Raw genomic sequence first — 12,235 nt, forward strand, 5'->3', positions numbered from 1 at the left:
TGGGAGACCTTTACAAAAAGGAACACTTTGGCTGAAAATGGACAGGGGTGGTCGGGGGTACAGTGCACTGGTGAACACAGGAACGCCAGGTGAGAGATGAAGGTAGCTTGGACCAGAATGATGGTGGTAAATGTTCTAAGTCTTGATATAAGTTGAAGGCAAAGCCAGCAAGCTATACTGACAGAGTGGACATGGGAGAAAGGAGTCAGAATGACCATGAGCTTTTTGTTTTGAGTCTCCGGGAGCCTGGAAGGGCTGTAGAAGCAGCTGGAAGGAAAAGGTCAGGAGATTGGTTCTGGAAATGTTCAGTTTAAGATGCCTAAGGTTTGGGGAGGCAGGGGTGTGCCTGGGTGACTCAGTCAGTTAAGCATCTGCCTTCAGCTCAGGTCATGATCCCAGGGTCCTGGGATAGAGTCTACCTCTCCCTCTCCCTCTGTCCTGCCTAACACGTGCCCCCACCCCGCTCTCTCACAAATAAATATATTAAATCCTTAAAAAAAAAAAAATGCCTAATGAGACACCCAGAAAGATATACTGAGTAAGGCATTTGGAACTATGAGTCTGATGTTTGGAGGTAAGTCTGGCTGGAGAGAATTTGGGAGCCTTCGACACAGAGATGGAATTTAAAACAACTGTATGAAGTAACCTAAGCAGTGTGCGGGGTGGGGTGGGGGGAAGAGCGGAAGGAAGGAAGGAAGGATGGGAGGGAGGAAGGGAAGGAAGAAGAAAGGAAATGCAAGAGACCCCAGAACTCTCTGGAACACTTCAACAAAGCCATCAGGGAGAAGAACCAACAAAGGGGACAGAGGAGAACAGCCAGGTGAACTGAGAAAGTGCTGTCCTAGAAGTTACACAGAAGGTTCGGGATGGAGAGTACGCAATCAGGAGAGCCAACGTCCGCTGAGTCAGACCAGAGACGGTCTCTTTCCCAGTACTCGCTGCAGGGGTGATCTCGCCTGCTCCCACGGCCTCATCTGTCCCTGCATTACCTCACCCTAGACTCCCACAAGTGCCTCCTACCTGGCTGCTGCCTCCAGGCAGCCCTGTCCATCCCACCCTGCACTAAAGTGTCACCTGACTCAGTGGTCCTCAAACACTGGTGTTCATCACAGTACCCGGACAACAACACAAGCACAGAGGTCCAGCCTCACTGAAGCAGAAGATGGCCTGACGTTTGTATCCTGCCTAGCTCCTGGGGTGACTCTGATACTGAATGAAGCTGAAGAGCCAGAGAGAGAAGGCAAACACAGCTCCGACCAGGCACTCTCTGCTTAGAAAGTCTCCGGGGCTCAGCATCGGCCTCTAGAATTCATGCCTTTTGCCACATGGACTCAACTTCCTGGGCTGCAACTTTAACTTCCATCACACCGGGCCAACCTCTGTCCAAACCAAATGTCTTCTCATCAGGGGACAGACTATAGTTAGTTGACTGTACCAGTTGCTTTCCTGCTTTTCACCCAAGCCAGTAGCTTTCCTCACTAAATTCCCATCTTCTCTTCTAGCCAGTTCTTCCAGGAAACCAAACTTGACCCTGCCTACCTAAACGTGACCTCCCCTTCTATTTCTCTTTTCAGGAAAGGGAGGAAAGAGGCATAGCAGAGCCATCTCCCCCACACTCTTTCTGTGTCTCAGCCCCTGAGGGCACCCCCATTCTGTAAGCCCTGAGGACATTTACACAAATTCACTGATAAAACTATTCATTGTCAGTGGGAAACCAAAGGCTGAGAGACAGGTGTGCCCCTGAGCCATACTTGATACCCACTTCCCTCTCCACACCCTCACACTTGGCAGGCCCCAAAAGATGGTCTTCTCCAATATGCTCCCCACCCACCATGGTGATGCCCCACCACAGTCACCAAGCTGGAACCCTGGGAGTCAAGCCGTGCCTTCCCGCCTCTCATCCACATCCAGGGGGGTCTCCACACCCAGCAAAGTCTCCCTCTCACGTCCCTCCCTTCTCCTGCCCTGCTTCAGGCCACACTATCTCCCATCAGAATGCCAACCATGGCTTCCTGACTGTCTTTCCTACCTACAGCCTCACTCCCACACCCCCCTCCTGTTCCGCCCTGCAGCCAAGCGCACAGGGCTGTTCCACAAACCTCACCGAGGCACTCCAGCCTTGTACGACTGCTCACCCAGCTCGCACTCCAGACAGAAAGTGAAGGACCCACGAGGTAGTCAGGAGCAGGCACTCTTGTCAGGCTGCATTTGGACCCACACTCCTCCTGTCATGGGCTATGTCCTTGGCCCCCATTCCTTAACCTCACTCAGCTGCATTTTCCCTATTTATAAAGCGCAGGTGAAAATATACATATTCTGGGATTACAGGGACTCATAATAATGCAGGCAGAAGTCCTCTGCACATAGCTGGCTGGGAGTTCACAACCACAGCAGCGGTAATTCTCTCAGCCACACTTGGCCCCTTCCCAAGCACTAACCATTTCACCCCACCTGATTTTGCTGTAAGGCCCCTTCAACAAGCACCATTTTAGCCCATGACCCCACTCCACCTGCTCAATTCCCGCTCCTCGTTCAAGGCCCAATCCCAGTGTCATGATTCTAGGGACCCCCTCCCATCCCCCACATGGAAGTGACTGCTCTCTCCCCCTCTCCATGCCCATGACAGACTTCCCTCACAGCACCTGGAACTCTCTAGAGCGCTGGCCACTTATGTGTGAGACTCCTGTGTCTCAGTGGTAAGCTCTCTGCGGGCAGGGCAGTGTCTCTGAAAACAAGGGCTCAGCTCCACCTCATGTGTGTGAAGGGACAGACAGAAACACACAGTGCCCCTGAAGCTGACCAGGGGCAAAATTCCTCTCCATCTGTGGTTCTTAAAACAAGTTATTTTCTTCCAAAATACAATGGGACAGGTATAGGATGGACAGTCCCCTTCCACAAAGGAGAACATGGATGAAACAAAGAGGTTGCAGGTCTAAAGTGGAGGTTAAGAAGCTTCCATGGATGCCAGGGGCCCTGAAAGGCCCAAGGCCTGAGGTTCTGTCCAGTCTGGAGGTCTCTGCCCTCAAAGGGAAGGGCCTGATGAGGAGGAACCCCCCGCCCCCCCGCCCCGGCAGGGCCCACAGACCGTCTCTGCAGCAGGCCTGAAGGACAAGGCCACAGAGGTTGACTTACCATCAGAACAGAGGGTGATATGTCAGAACACAGAGCAGTGGAGCAGGACAGGGGTCAGGGAGCTGAGAAAGCCGCTCTGGGAATTGCTGATGGCCTAGAGCAAATATGTGAGTCTGATAAAAGGGAAGAGGTGGAGCCTGGATTTCTTGATCTAGGGAACAGAAGCTTAAGCAGCCTCAGGAAAATCCGCCCAGGAGACTAGAAAGCCTCTGAAGGTGAAAAAGCCACTGACCTTGTGGCAGTGGAATCACAGTGTCAGTCACTTCTGATACCAAACATCCGTCTGGTGTTTGACGCTTTGGGCTGTGAACATGTTTTCCACACACAGACTTCTCACTGCCACCTAAACACCCCAGGTCAGGCGGCTCGGTTTGGTCAGCCAGGGAAGCTGAGACTGGGAGGCGGAGATGGACCAGAACAGCCTGAAGGGCCCGGAGCCCAGGCATAGGCTGGCTGGTGGTGCCAGGGCCAGCGGGGGGCGAAGGCAGTATTTCCTGCTTAGAGTCTTTCTTCCCCAAAGTGCCAGGTTAGTGAGCTGTGGGCACTGGGCATTCCCAGCCCCTCCCCACTGGGCAAGTTCCAAAAGATCCCTAAGAACATTTGTGCTGGAGCCCAGCTCCACGGAACCCACTAGAAGGAGTCCTTTTTCTTTCTGGCCCTTCCACTGAAAACCTAGCCCAAGCCCTGTCACATGTCACTGCTCCTCCACCGAGCTTGTCTGGCACAGCCAAACCCAGATGCTTCTACTTAGGCTCAAGCCGTCCTTCCCAAACCACAGCCCTTCACACAAGGCTCCACCACCCCAAACAGCCCTTCCACCAACACGCAATCCTAGGAGGGGACTCGGTCACACGGTTCAACACCCTCCTCAGAAGAATGCAACAAATAGCATCGAGGCAGACAACCTCACCTCCGGGTGCCGTGAGGCTGGACTTCCTCCCAGGTCAGCTGTCCCCCAGACTCAGGCCAACATCCTCCCTCCTGCTCGCAAGGGCAAGCTTCTGCAGAGAAACACCACCCTCAAAGACATGAGCGTGAGACACCGCGAGCCCAGCCCACAAGGAGGAGCACCGGGTCTGGCCAGGAAACGGGTGTGAGCCAGCGTGAGGTTGTCATGGCTCACGCCCAAACAGCACATTGGCCCTTCTGGGCTTCAGGAACAACCAAAGAGCTGATGTTGGGTTCCCATCCAGGTCTCTGCTTAATATTTTTAAACACTTGCTTCCCCTTCCTCTGACTGTTCTCACCTCCCATTTCTGCTCTTGACATTCTGCCTCCCAGATGGTCCTTTTCCCCAATTCGAGAGCTTACTGTGTTGAAGAGGGCACAGCAATGTCAGTGGCTGAGGCCATGGTAATCTCAGTGACCAAGGCCACGGGCCTCAACCCAGGCCTGCTGAGGAAAGGTTGGGCAGATCTCAGAAGACAAGAAAGGCAGGTACTCCAGTGAGGAGACGGATCGAGGAGCAGGGCAGGCAGGCCAGAATCTGTGCCTTTGGGAAGAGGGAGCTGGGGAGCCAGACAGTGTCCAGGGGATAGAGCATCACCAAGCCCCCACCAAGATGCCTCTTACCACTGTGCTTATGACAAGTCCATCTGCATCTTCACTATGGTGGGGGCTCACTACAGCCACTTAGAGAACTTGGGATGGAAGGTTCTTTCCCTTCCTTCTGAGAGTCTCAGAAACAGGAAGTCTAAGGGGTGGACATAAATAAGTGTCTCCTTCCAGGCTGGGATATGAAGGACCACGCCTCAGCCACACCACCACATGCCAGAAGATCCCACTGCCTGCCTCGCAGCCCCGAGCCAGCCCCCAGCCAGCTAATGATGGCACGCTACCTTGCACCCTGGTTTCTGCCTGTATGTAAACACTGCCAGCTACAGGGGCTCACAGAGGGTTTCCCTGGGCCGACAGAAGCAGCAGCTCCCGTGAAAATATTTTGTCCTCATTCCCTCATTTAATCTTCCTGGCCATCGTATGATGGATAGATTATAATTATCAGGCCCATTTTACAAAAGAGGAGCCGAGATGCAAAGATGCTAAGACGCTACCTGAGGTCACATGGTTGCTGATAGGCCTTCTGTGGAGTCCGGTCTGTCTGTCAGCCAGGTCCCTGCTTGCTCGCCCCACCACACCATCTCACCCTGCAGATCTGCTCTGAGCAGTGAAGGCTGGGAGATGGGAAGCTGGTCTCCATGTCCAAACAGACAGGGCTCAGGGCACTGGGGCTAATAACTAGCTTGGCCCATCACCTAGTATCTTCATGGGGACTGTGTGCCCATGAACCCCCTGAACCCCCTCAATCTGTTACAAGATCATATTTTACTCAGAAAAAAGACAACACAGAACAGAAAACAGTTGTCATAAAAATGCATGATCCATAAAAATCAACACATATATAGATTAATTTATCCATTTAACAAATACAATTTGTACCCATTATCTGTAAGACCCTGTGGTAGATGCTAAGAGAAAATTAATGAATGTTATTGATCTACCAAGGGCCCAAACTCTTTCATCTTTCATCCACGTTAATTAGAATGTAGACGTTGCTTGTAGACCCGGGCCTCTATCTGGGTCCAAATGGCAGAGCCAACAAAATTTGGCTTTTACCAACTTCGACTTCAGAAATGCATAAAATAATGGTCCAATTTTAAAGTGGTCATAATACTCCTTTGAGAGAAGAAAAACATCATTTCCCTGAAATTCCCATTGTCTCTAAAATTAAGTTCGGATGGCAATTCAGTGCGGATGTCAACTTGACAATGTCACCAGCTCAACAGGCAAGTCATAGGTAAAAATCTTCCATGGAAGTGACTTGCGAAGAGAAGATGAGCTTCAAAAATCGACCATTTGCCGATCATTTTGTGGATAGTAAGGCTCAATGTGACACGCACTCATTCAAGCGGACAGACAGTCAAAGGGAAGCTGCTAGGTGCCTGGCACCATGGAGGCCCCGGGGATTCCAGAAAGACACATGTGTGCAACAACACAGCACCCAGTGCCCCCCCCCCCCCGGGGGGGAAGGAAGCTGAGCACGCACAGAGCAAGGCAGCAGGAGGAAGGAGTGACGAGTGCAGTGTGGGTGACTCCAAAAAGCGTCAGAGAGGACAGTATGCAGAAATGCGAAAGGAGAAAGGAGTGTGAGTACCCTAAGGTATGCTGGGGAGCAGGTGTGTGCACACATGCATGTTGTGTGTGTGTGTGTGTGTGTACACACTCATGTATACCCATAGCCTGGCATGACCAGAGAACTGGAAGAGAGTGAGAGCAAATGAAGTTAGGACCAGTTTATGAAGGGTCCCTCGCTTTACCCCTTCTACAACCTGGCCTTTACACATCAGGCAATGGGAGTCACTGCCAGGAAGCCTCCCAACCTTTTCCAGCAATAATGGAGCAGGATGCAAGGACCTTCTCCCTGAGAAGAACCAGGCCATGGCAGCCTGTCCCCTCCGCTGATAACCTCAGGAGCCCTCCCACACCCTCCCCTGACTCCATTTCTCCTTCAGCACCCCGTCATTCTGGACAGCAGGATGGGGCCCTGCCACAGGTCAGCAATCAACACACAGGACCATCTCCTGACACCACCCAGGCACCTCCCCAGCTCAGAGCACCTCTGAATCATGAATCACCCCCATCTCCCCCTGCCTGGGGAGGGAGATCTTTAATCTGGCACACCCTTCCTACCAGACTCCCCTCAGTGCACTACCACATCTTTTACTGGTGAGAAACAGAGTCCCTCACTTCCCCTTCTCTCCTTCTCAGACTTCCCCTAATCAAACCCCCCGGAGGCCCAGCCTCTCCATGGTTCCCTCTCTAAACTTAATCTGTCTTTCTCCCCTCTCCCATTCCTTCCTCTTGACCCACACAAACATTAAAGCCTCTGCTTTCCTAAAACACTTCCTTCGGGTACCATCTCACGATGGTACCTTGGCTTCCCTGACAAAGCACTCACCTCCTGTTCTCTCTGGTACCTCCTGCCATGAGGTCACTGCAGTGCCCTGCTACGGTCTCTCCCCCCGCCAAGCCACGTGCACTCTTACTCCTGTGACAGGCAGCAAGGGATTGTTTTCCCTGGCTTCTCATCCATACCCAAACCCCACCCCCACTGTACTCTTCCTTGGGCATTTGGGACAAAACACTCTATGGGTTCTTCCAGGTCCTCCCCCTTCACTAAATGTCCTGTGGGCTGGATTCTGTGCTCAGCTCTCTTCCTGTTTCTTCTGCAGTCGATCCTTGGGCAATCTGTATTTCATCTCCATGTTGAGCACTAGTTAACACCAGACTACCTTGGTAAGCTCCAGACTGAAGTATCCAAATGTTCCTCAGTCTTCTGGCTATTTCTAAGTAGCCCCAGAGATGCAGCACAATCAGAAACTCTCTCAGCGTGGTCCTCTCTCCATGGAGTAGCTCCTTGTCTGCTTGACCTGCACGCCCCGCATTCCCCTGGGACCATCCCTGGCCTTTCCACAGCAAACAGGTGCCAATGGATTGCTCCAGGCAGGGAGCTCCATCTCCCCCCAACCCCCTAGCTACCCAGCCTATATCCAGGTATCAGAATCTTAGCCTTGGAGGGCCTCCTCTCACCTGAGCCATACTTGGCCTCTCTCACAGCAATCCAGACTCCTGAGTCTGGCATCTAAGACACCTGTTAGCTGACCCCAAACTGTCCTGGACACACGATGGTAATAATAATGGCTGCTACTTCATAAAAACACCCGTTCTGCCCTGAGCTAAGCATGGATAGGTGTCTCCTGCCTCAATATTCATAACTGCTGTTATCCAAATTTTAGAGAAAAGGAAACTGGAGCTTGCAGAGGTTAAGCAACTGGTCAAATCCCACATCCTGGAAGCAGTGAAGATGGGTCTGAACCCAGGCAGTCCAACTCTAAGGTCAAGTTCTTACCACTCTGCAGCCCTTCCTCACCAAGCCTGGCCACTTCCAACTGCATTCTTCTGACCTCCTGACACTCCAGCCATAGGAGAGCAAGCATTCTCCTTCTGCTATGCCTTTTTCACACTGTCTCTCAAGCTAAAGGTCCCTTCTCAAAAAAAAAAAAAAAAAAAAGAATAAATAAAATAAAAATAAAGGTCCCTTCTCTAGTCTCTGTCCATCAAAACTCATTCAAGGCGATTCTCCTTTCTCCAGGACAGCATTCCCACTCCCCATTGCCCACGGGCACCTCTGCTGGCTCACAACCCATGCTTACACCTCCATCTGGGTTCTTTCCTGTTGCCATGGAGACATGCAATAGGGCTGACATTCTCCTTCTTTGACCTTGCCTCCTGGGGGCAGCTAAGTCCCTGACAGAGGGAATGGGGGAAGGAACCCAGCACCTGTGGCTCAGCCCCACCCTTCCCACTCTTTTTGCAGAGTGGCCTTGCCCCAGGGAAGTGGCCTGTCCCCAGCAGGAGGCAGTCATCTAGGTCTCTGACCCAGGTGGATATGCTAACTGAGGAGAGGGACGCGCTGGGAACCCTACTGATGACAGTCTCTCAACACCTTTATGAGCCCCACAGCTAGTATCTTAGTCTCTGTCTGACTGACTCCTGCTCTTATTTTTCATCTGGTGCCAAACCCAGAGGACATTTAAGTAGTCTAAACAACTACCAAACACCCAGTAACCTGGGTCACTCTCAGTGAAGGACGACAAAGTAGCACTGGCCATAGGACTGGTCAGTGCTGGTCTGTAGGGCACACTGGTGACTGGTGCACCATCTCGTCTCTAGCAAGGAGGACCCATAGCAGCTTGGGGGAATACCCCTACCATCCACACAGTGCCCTCTGTCTGGGAGCCCGGCTTCCCAGCAACCTGCAGAGGATCCTGTAGCATCCTTCAGTGAGCAGATAAGAAGGGTGTCCAACCCTGCCAACTGCCCTCCCAAGCCGTCCACACCTCACCTGTCCCCTGGCAGACAGAACCTTACCCACTGATAAGAACTGCTAGCAGTGTACTTCCTCAGCCCAGAACACAGAGAAAGCTGCCCTCACTTCCCTTCTCACAACAGAGAACACACACGCGTGTGCACAATTTTACCTCTGAGGAGGAAAAAATGGACATAAAGTCATTTCAATGCCTCAACCTGATGACAGACTCAGAGAAATGATTCCAATGTAGCCTCGGCTTGAATATGTTCAAAAAGCTTCATTGCAAAAATTATCTCCTACAAGGGCACCTGGGTGGCACAGTCAGGTAAGTGTCTGACTCTTGGTTTTGGCTCAGGTTGTGATCTCAGGGTGGTAAGATGGAGCCCCGTGTCCGGCTCTGCGCTAGCACAGAGTCTGAGATTATTTCTCTCTCTTTCTCCCTCTGCCCCTCCTGCTCATGTGCACTCACTCTCCCTTTCCCTCTATCTCAGAGATAAAGAAATCTTTAAAAAAAAATTATCCCTTACAAATATAAAAACCAAGGACTTATTGTTGAAGCTGGTTGATGAGTAAGTTGATTCATTACATGGTTCCTTCTACTTTTGTGTGTTTGGATTTTTTTTTATAACAGAGGGGCTTTTTGTTGCTCATTGTTTTTTTTTAAAATCTAGCACTTAGGGATCTGAGCTTTTCCAGAGCAGGGCACGGGATTCTACCTTACCTTGCTGGGGACCAACAGAACCAGAACTGAGGTTTGAACCTAAATTCCTGGTGACACAGACGCAGGGCCATTCAGGCTCCCTAAAGGACCTACCACCTGACCAAATGCTCAGCCCACCCTCATTCAGACCCTCATCATCTCTCCCTCCCATTGCTAAAGTTGCCTCCTCTAGGCTTCCTGCTTCTGGCTGACTCTCCTTCAACCCATCTTTCCCAGAGCAGGCAGGGTATGTTTCGTAATGCTGATGGCACTACTCCTCTGCTCCCAAACTCTCCATGGCTCCCCACTGCTTCAGGAACAAAGCTGTATTCCATAGCTCAGCTATCCAAGTCCTCCTGTGAGACTGACCCTCCCAACTGCACTTCTCACCATGTTCTCAGTTCAGCCCCCCAAGCCACTTCCTACTCTTCCTACTCCCTAAATACAGAAGGATTTCCCTGTGTTCTCTCTTTCCTGTGTGGGATGCTTTTCTCCAGCCATACTTTCAGATCTCACATATTCTAAGGCCTTCTCAACAGGCATCAACCCAAGGAAGCCTTTCCGGACACCATTACCCTGGGGCCTGAAGGTGTTGGTGCTTCCCTTTCGTTCTGCCACACTTGGTACTCACTTTTATCATCCCACTTACAGCTCTGGTTATACAAATCCTCGGTATGTCTGTCTCCCCTTCAAAATTAAGATGCTTGAGAGCAGGGAGTATATGCTATTTGCCTTTCTATCCTCAGAGCCCAGCAATGAACCTGACAAAGGCAGACACTCAGGAAACGCTGGCTGACACAAAATGTTAAGTGTGAGCGCTGAGTGGAGGGCAAAGGGAGAAGGGTGTGTGAAAGAGAGACCTTGGCTAGTTTTCTGAATAAGGGTGGGGGGTGTCTACAGCAGCCTCTCCCCTCTCACTCTCTCTACACATAAGGCCCCTCTCGTTGTGGCCTGACAATCAGAGGCTAGGAGGACTGGCCATGGTCGGCGCTGGCACGACTGAGAGACAACGGATGAACTCAAGGATATTTCCACAGAAACAACGGGAGAAGACGATGTAACTTCCCCTAACAGATGATAAAACCAGGCATTTCTCCTTATTCTATTATTTTCGAATGCTAGGCAACAAGAAAAAAAAAAAACACACACACACATCTGAATTGGCGAGTTTTCTTGTCATCTAGAATGTTCAGGGGCCTGATAGCCTGTAGCCAGCTACCTCCTACGAGCCTCCCGAGCTGCCTGGCGAGGAATACAGACCCCAGAATTTGGCAGTCTCTGGATAAACATGAACTGCATTAATCAAAATTTATTCTGTATTTTGAACCTTCATTTCAACACTTGTCAAACAGTTTAATTTGGAATCAATGCAATAGTTTTCCTTTTGCATTAGACCAGTAGGAGACAAAGAATTTTCCTGAAGTCAGGCTGTGTGTGCTGGCAACAAGAGCCTGGCTCTGGCCTCTGTCAGAGGAGAAGGGGGCTTCCTCTGCACGCCCAGGCTGGAGGGTATTAGTAGGGTATTAGCAGCTCTGTCTTCACTAGAGGGCTGAGGCCATGCGGGAGCCAGATGAAGACAGCACACAGAACCCACGGCTGCTAGAGAGCCCAGACAACCAGGGAACTTGCCTAGCCTGGGCTTCATGGAGCTGAGCCTTTGCAAGAGGCCAGTCAAGCTTCTCCACTGGCTGCCTTGAGCCTACCTGCCTCTCCCACTCCTTGGCAGGACCAGCACGGAGTGCCTCTCCATCCTTCACTGCACATGGAGGCTTGTTCACTGAGGATTCTGAAAAATACCCTGTTATAGGCCAAATTGTATCCCCTTCCTCAAATTTTATGTTGAAGTCTAACACCCAGGACCTTAGAAAGTGACTGTATTTAGAAGTAAGTTCTTTAAAGAGATAACTAAATTAAAAAGAGGTCATGGGGTGGGCCCTAATCTAATCTGACTGGTATCCTTATAAGGACACAGACATATACAGCGGAAAGACCATGGGAGGACACAGGGAGGTGACCATTTACAAGCAGGCCTCAGAAGAAACCAACCCTGTTGACACCCTGATCTTGGACTTGTGGCCTCCAGAACTGTGAGGGAACCAATTTCTGTTGTTTCGCCAGCCAGTCTGTGGAGCTTTGTTACAGCAGGCCCAGAGGGCTAGTGCATGCCCCAGTCTGATACTGGCCGCACCAACCTGTTGCAACAAGGCAGCCTCCTGTCCGGAGATGTGGGGCTCTGTTCCCATCCAGACTTGCTCCCTTCCCTCTAAGTCTGAGGAAGACTTTGCTTTGCATCTTCAGACCTTAAACAACATCCAGGTATGGAGAGTCTCTAACAGTCCTTTATTTATCTTTTTGTAAGTCAGCCCTGTGTAAGGCATGCCCAGGGAGTGAGGCCACCAGCAAGGCCAGACTGGTATCTCTAAGAAGGAAACCGTTCTAGATGCCGTAGCCTGACCAGCAACCTGTCGAGCCTCATTCAAGGAACCAAGCACCTTAGACCCAGCCATCTTTGCCTCCACCCAGTTCAACAATTC

At 51.2% G+C, this 12,235-nt stretch overlaps 1 protein-coding gene across 9 annotated transcripts in view; it reads right to left on the bottom strand.

Moving 5' to 3' along the window:
• PPFIBP2 (PPFIA binding protein 2) overlaps positions 1 to 12,235 on the bottom strand; it is a 153,201-nt gene that overhangs the window by 128,160 nt on the left and 12,806 nt on the right. The window contains exon 1 of one of the 9 annotated variants that reach the window (XM_059408961.1): positions 4,043 to 4,120. The exons of 7 other annotated variants lie outside the window; for them this stretch is intronic. The gene's annotated coding sequence lies outside the window, so the exon portion shown is untranslated. Of the gene's footprint in view, positions 1 to 4,042; positions 4,121 to 12,235 lie in introns of those variants that run through there. One more of the 9 variants, XM_059408996.1, reaches the window with a different exon arrangement.

The sequence above is a fragment of the Mustela nigripes genome, chromosome 1 (genome assembly GCF_022355385.1).
Source record: "Mustela nigripes isolate SB6536 chromosome 1, MUSNIG.SB6536, whole genome shotgun sequence".
NCBI lineage: Eukaryota > Metazoa > Chordata > Mammalia > Carnivora > Mustelidae > Mustela > Mustela nigripes.